The 7,006-nt window shown below is 47.5% G+C and overlaps 1 pseudogene; it reads right to left on the bottom strand.

Annotated features, from left to right (window-relative positions):
- Positions 1 to 481: 481 nt before the first annotated feature.
- On the bottom strand, positions 482 to 1,710 carry LOC125342058 (annotated as a pseudogene).
- Positions 1,711 to 7,006: the final 5,296 nt, after the last annotated feature.

Raw genomic sequence — 7,006 nt, 5'->3', positions numbered from 1 at the left:
TCCAGTATGGCCTTGAACTCATGACCCTCCTGTCTCAGCCTGTCAAAGGACTGGGATAACAGGCCTATGACATCACACCAGGTCCCTCCAAAGCTAGGGAATCAAACTTAGGACTTTGTGCATGCTTGGCAAGCACTCCACCACTGGAGTTACTAAAAAATTTTAATAATCATTTAGTGGGTAACAAAGTTGAGTAAATTAGCCAGGAAAAAAGAGGGGGAAATGTGAAATAAAAATTTTAAAAAACTACTCAGGAAAAGTTGTAGCTACTTAAATGAAACAAGGTAGTTAAACCACTTTCCAAACACAGGAACTATAAAGTTACCTAAACTTGTCTGGGATTGTTCTGTTTTGATTCAAGTTGATTATGTAAATTACACACTACATACCCCATTTTGTGTGTGTGTGTGTGTGTGTGTGTGTGTGTGTCTAACGGGATGCTGGCAGCTGCCGGAAGGAATGTTTTTAGACTCATCAAAAATTCCAATAATATACAAAAAGCACACCTATCACAAATGTTTCCCCGATACTTAAATACAAGATGACATCTGTAAGTGTATGAATTGTTTCAGCATCCCTACTGCCCTAAATATCACTCAAGGGGGGAAAAAAGTCTGTTGGAGAGCACTATTTATCAAGAGTTGATTTATATAGGATCTGGTGCAGATGGGATATACTCATCTCGGGTTCCTTACGGATAAGGCTGCCTTGATATTCCTAAAACCATATTTTCTTTACAGGTGCTTGTAAACACTGGTGAGAGGGAAGAGATAAACAATATGGTAACTTGACATGGACACGTGGGAAACTCCATTATCACAGCCATGAACCAATTTTCCGAACTGATCGAACATAAACAGATATATCTAGAGGCAAGTACTGGAATCACAAGGTGTCTTTTCCAGCATTCTAAAGCAGTCTTTTCTCCCATTCTAGAGCTGAGAGAACTTAGGAAAACTGGAAAGAAATAAAAAGCACGTGTTGTCCTTGGGGTTTGGGGAACTTCCCAGGAAGCATTAGCCCGAAGCAAAACAACAACTCCTTGCCTGCCTGACTTGACTCGGAGCAAGGAGAGGCAGAAAGAGCAAGCAAAAGAGAGGGAACTAGCACGGTTGTTGGAAGACACAACAGGCAGCCGCCCTGGCCAAGCACCCGCCGAGCCCCAGCCCAGGTCCTGGCCCCGCCCCGCTCACCTCCGCAGCTGGGATGTTGACCACGCCGGTGGAGCGCCGCTTCCCCCGCAGCTTCCTCTTCTCGATCTGCCCCTTGCTTTTCCTGACACTGGGGCCCGAGCTCCTACCCTTCTCCGGGGCGCCGTCCGGGTCTTCCTCTTCGCCCCGGGATGTCATGGTCCCCGTGGAGGCTGCTGCAGCGGCAAGGGGATTTGTCCTCGGGTCTCCGCGGGCCCGGACGACCGGCCCGGGCCAAGGCGGCGGAGGAGGCGACCTCGCAGTTCACGCCCCCGGGGCCGGGGAGAACAGGTGCGGCTGAACCACCTGGGAGATTGTTGTTGAGTTCGTCGTTGGCCGCCCCATCGCCGAGGTACCCTGCGCCCCGATGGAGGACTTCCCGGCAGGGTCGCTGCTGCCCCCGGTCGGGGTGGCTGAGCACGAGGGGTTCTGCTTGGCGCACATCTTCTCGCAGCTTCGCCTTCCATTCCTCCAGGAAGTCTGTGGTGCTGCCGCCCGTCTGGTAGCCACCGGTGGCCATATTCGCAGAGGGACCAGCCGGGTCCTCACCGCGGGCCCCCCACCGGGCTGCGACCGCGGCTCCGCCGCCGCCTCTTACTCACAGCCGAGGAGATGCGAAGGGAGCGACTCCCGGGGTGCCGGGTGGCCCCAGATTCCTCCGGAAGCTGGCGGGTGTGGGGGTTGGGGAGGGAAACACAAAAGGGGGCGGGAGGAGAAGCGACAGATCCCCGCGGGTCTGCCTGGGCCGCGCCCCCCGAGCTCCCCCTCCGCGCGCGCCCAAGGGTCCCACCGCCGGCCCGCAGCCGCCGCGTCGCCCACCCGGCAGTCTAACCGCGCTCTTACACCAAGGGCCCCAACGGTCGCCGCCCCTCCAGGGGAGGGGAGAGGCGCAGACCCCACCTCCCGGGCCCGCCCCGCCCCACCAGGGTCCGCACCGCGGCGGCCGGGGAGGGGAATCCCGGCTAGACCCGCCACCTGTCGACGCGTCCCGCTCCGAGGTCCCGGTCCCGTGGCGAAGCACGGAGCTTCGCCACCCACCTTTCACGGAGGCGGCTGGGACGAGCGGCTGCCCGGCTGAGAGGACCCGGACCCGGGGCGCGGGTCCAGCGCAGCCCCCTTACCTCTCAGAAGTTCGCGTGGAACCGGGCGCGGGACTGGGGAGGGAACGCCCAGGTGAACCGATGGGTCTACGGGCGCGTGCAGCAGGAGGGGAGTTGTGAAGAGAGAGGGAGCTGGAACGAGGGTCGGCTGCGACGAAGCTCGGCGGAAACACCCAAAGCGGCCCCCGAGCTAGGGGCCGTGGGAGGGCAGGGCATGGTCGCCGACGCCCCGCCCCGGGCCCCGCCCACCTCGCGCTCAGGTGCGCGGCGCGGCGTCCGGCCCGCCCCTCCCTGTGGCCCTTCCTCGGTCCCGCGGTCTGACCGCGCATTCCTGGGCCAGCAGCCTCGTGGCGTCTGGTGGTATGGCGCCTAGGATTCCACGCCTCTGTCTCTTGGAGCTGTTCTTCTCCCCCTCGTTCGTCTCCCACCGCTCTTCCTTTTAAGTAAAAGATCACGTGATTCCTGGGAAAGTTTAGACTGTGGAAGGAAAGTGCGATCAGCTTGGGATGATGATTCAGGACCTGGCTCGTCGGGATGGGAAAATACACGGGCGGTCGTTTTCCTTGTCTCTGCCCCACTCCTCCCTTCTCAGACCTGCTAGACTTGGTAGACAGTATTGCAGAATTGATCCAGAACCTGGCACCCTCCTGATCAATAGAGTGCCCTGGGTGGTATTGATCAGGATACGTTGTACTTATAAACTGAATGTTGATTGGTAACCCTTTTGCACAACTACTTAAAGTATCCATATGAGAGCGGGGAGGGGACAGAGGCAGGCTGAGAGACAGGAGAAAACTAGTGTCCCTGAGAAAGGAGTTAGCTAAAAGGCTAAAACTGTCAGTGAATTATCAAAAATTTACTTTTACCTTAGGCTTTCAGGCTTCTCAAAACTCCTGGCAATGTATTGTATTGCCTATCCTGGTCTCATTTGATGTATAACTCTCTTAACCTTATGTCTACATCACCTCTTTACCAATAGTGGATTTAGCAGCAAAACTCCTTGCCAAAGAACTAAAGCCGCACGGATCTTGATTTGAGATGAGCTGGGGCAGGGCAGTGTGTGTGTGTGTGTGTGTGTGTGTGTGTGTGTGTGTGTGTGTGTGTGTGTAATGTTCATAATCTGTGTTTCTCCATCCTCCTTGAGCCACAGGGTAAAGCTTTGATGAAAGTCACCTAAGGCCTCTGGATTGGGGTTGGTGGGCCCCACTGATAGGCACCAGAGGAAACTAACTTTATGATACCCAAGTAATGCCAGAGTTCCATTTTTGTTCAAACAAACAAACAGAGCCCGGAGTCACTGGCTTACCTAACACAAATCCTTCCTCCTACTTATTCCTGTTTTGCCCAGGTGGCACATGGTAGGTGGGCGTTATTATGTGTCTGCCACAGGAATGGGAGCAGGAGAAAATAATTCACATGCTCTATCTCCCAGAGAGAAGCTCCCACAATTCTGACCTTTTGGTCAAGCTGTTGCAATGAATATTTTGGTAAACCAGAAAATGGAAAATTCCTTGGAAATGTAAATGCCTTCCTTCGGGGTAGGTTTGAAACAGCGACTGGCCATTTGCCTAGCTGGTAGGAATGTGAGGGCATCACCTGAAGTTGCTATTACAGATTTTTTTAAAAAAATTTTAAGGTTTGGGGATGAGAATTAAATGTTAAATATATGCGACTCATGTACTTTTCTAACTGAGAGAATTTTGTCTTTGGAGGGCATGTTGGAAAGAAAATATAGGCAATTTGGATTCAAATGTATGCTAAGTAGCTGAGCTATCTTGAGCATATGTTTAAATTCTCTGAAACTCAGCAGTTTTCCTTACTGTAAAATCAGCAGTTATGGCATATTTTTAAAAATTATTTTTGCTGGTCTTGGGGCTTGAACTCATCAATCCTTTCAATCAGCTAGGAAACAGTCTTGGTTCTCTTAAGAAGTGTCTTGAGAGACCGGGTGTACTAGAAGAGGAACGAAACATACAATATGAACTTGAAAACAATAGACTGAATGAACTAGAATAGCACTTATGCTATATAAATTTATCACTGCATCTTTGACACCAGTTCTCTTAGTATTAATAGACTGTGAGTCAAAAGTGTTGGCTACTTCTGGCTTGCGTGGCTTTGGGCAAGTTGCTTAACTTTTCTACCTCTGTTTACTTACATATAAAATTGGAATAATAGTATTTCCTGCATGTGAGAGTGCTGTGAAAGTGCCTAAGGATCTGAGATAAAAGATAATAAGTGAGGACCAGAGTAGTTATTATTAGTCTATAAAGTGCCCAGGGAACTATGGATGAAAGAGATTATTGAGGTACAAAGCACTGTGTTTTGTTATCGTTATCACTTATTATACCTTTGCCTTTACCGTTCTCAATATTCCCAAAGATGTATTTCACACCCAGACCACATCCAACATTGGGCCAAGATATTTAGCTGAATCACTGATGAACTGCAAGATGTTTATCATCAGTCTTTATGTATAGAGTTCTGATCAAATAATCCTCAAAAACATAGAACTTAATTTCTCAATCTCAGTACTGTTTACATTTGGGGCTGGATATATCTGTGGTTAAGGATTTGCCCAGTTCACTGTCATTGACTTCTGCCTTATAGATGCTAGTAACACCCCCTTGCATTCCCCGTGAAACAGTTGAGAACATTTGAGAGCCTACCATAAATATTTTGTGATCTACTTGCCTTAGTAACGAAGGAAACTATGAAAATGCTGGCAAAATGAAAACACTGATTTTAATATGTCAGAGTGAAATTGATTATAAATGTTATGGCTTGCTTAATGTTTTTCAGAAAGAAAACTAGCAATGACATGAAACACTCAGTTTGTGTGTGTTGAAACAATAGTACATTGGGAAATAGCCATTTTGACTTCAATGCAAATATTTTGCAGCATATGCAGTTCAACCATGAATCAAAATAACACTCACATATAGTATAAAAAGTTAAACACTTTAGTCCTATGAGGCATACAACTAAAGACAGCAATCCTTCCTTCCCTGCTACCCAAACCCCACTTGGAACTCATTAAACTGATTATATCATTCTTTAGGGATTTTTGTAATGTGTTTATTTGCTATTGCGCTTTTTCTCCCCTCATTTTCAGACATTTCACTGTAAGAGAAATCAGCTACCTTTTACTAACTGTGCATTGTCATTCTTGTGTTTTTTATACTCAGGTTTGAACTCAAGGTTTTAATGTGCTCAGCATGCTTGCTCAGCTAGCACCCTACCTACCATTTGAGCCACACCCTGCCTCATACTAGTTATTTGGAAGATGGAGACTCATGAACTTTTCTGCCCAAGCTGGCTCCCAAGCATCCTCTTCAGATCTCAGCCTCCCGAGTTACTAGAGTTACAGATGTGAGCCACTGGCACTTGGCTATATATCAGGATTTTTATTGAATGTGGCTATATTTTATGCCCAGCAAAGCCATGTAGTATATTCTGCATTTCTTTCATATTTTCTTAAAACTGATTTTCCTTGTTACAAAACTATTTGCATTTCCTGAGGTTGAAACTTCTTCTTAAAAAAAAAAATATCACTAGCATAGTTTTCTATATACTCTCCACAAACTAGAGCTGTATGTGTGTCTCAAGAGGTAGAGTGCAACGGCCCTAAATTTAAATCTTAGTACTACCAAAATTATTGTAAAAAGAACAATACTACAAAAAGATAAACCCAAATTTTTCTTTTCTCATTGCAGCTTATACTCACACTGAGAAACTTAACAGTTCTGTTCTTATTGGAAACATCACTTCTGGAGCCCTCAATCCTATGCTGTAGTCTGGATTGATTTTTTTTTTTTTTTTTTTGCCAGTCCTGGGCCTTGGACTCAGGGCCTGAGCACTGTCCCTGGCTTCTTCCCGCTCAAGGCTAGCACTCTGCCACTTGAGCCACAGCGCCGCTTCTGGCCGTTTTCTGTATATGTGGTGCTGGGGAATCGAACCTAGGGCCTCGTGTATCCGAGGCAGGCACTCTTGCCACTAGGCTATATCCCCAGCCCGCGGGTTGATTTTAATACTATTATTTTGTTGTGATTCTGAGATTATGCTTTCCTGACATTTTACAATCGTGTGTGTGTGTGTTTGCGGACCTCTTATTATTTCTTCGGTATGTGTGTATGTGTGTTTTCTCCAGAACTCGAGCTTGAACTCAGGGCCTGGGCTCTGGCCCTGAGTTTTTGTTCAGAGTTTGTAGAGTCTAGCACTCTACAACATGAGCCACAGCTCCCACTCTTACTGTTGGTGGTTAATTGGAGATAAAGAGTCTCAAGAACTTTCATGCTCAAGCTTTGAACTGTCATCCTCAGATGAGAGCTTCCTGAATAGCAAAGACTGTAGACTTGAACCACTAGCCCCCCAGCTTTCTTCTGTAGTTTCCTCTCCTTTAGCCCTCATTTTAGAGAAGTACATCCACATTATATATTCTGGAAATGGTACAAATAACACATTCTTGGAGATCTTGCATGTTGTAAAATATTTTTATCTTCATATTTCTTGGGGCATAGAACTCTAGATTTTTTTTTTCAGTTTATTTTTTTTATTATTTTATTATTATTATTATTATTTTTTGGCCAGCCCTGGGGCTAGGACTCAGGGACTGAGCACTGTCCCTGGCTTCTTTTTGCACAAGGCTAGCACTCTGCCACTTGAGCCACAGCGCCACTTCTGGCCATTTTCTGTATATGTGGTGCTGGGGAATTG

This window comes from Perognathus longimembris, chromosome 25, assembly GCF_023159225.1.
Source record: "Perognathus longimembris pacificus isolate PPM17 chromosome 25, ASM2315922v1, whole genome shotgun sequence".
Taxonomy (NCBI): domain Eukaryota; kingdom Metazoa; phylum Chordata; class Mammalia; order Rodentia; family Heteromyidae; genus Perognathus; species Perognathus longimembris.
Note: the sequence above shows the minus strand (reverse complement) of the source record. Positions and strands in the feature narration are given on the sequence as shown.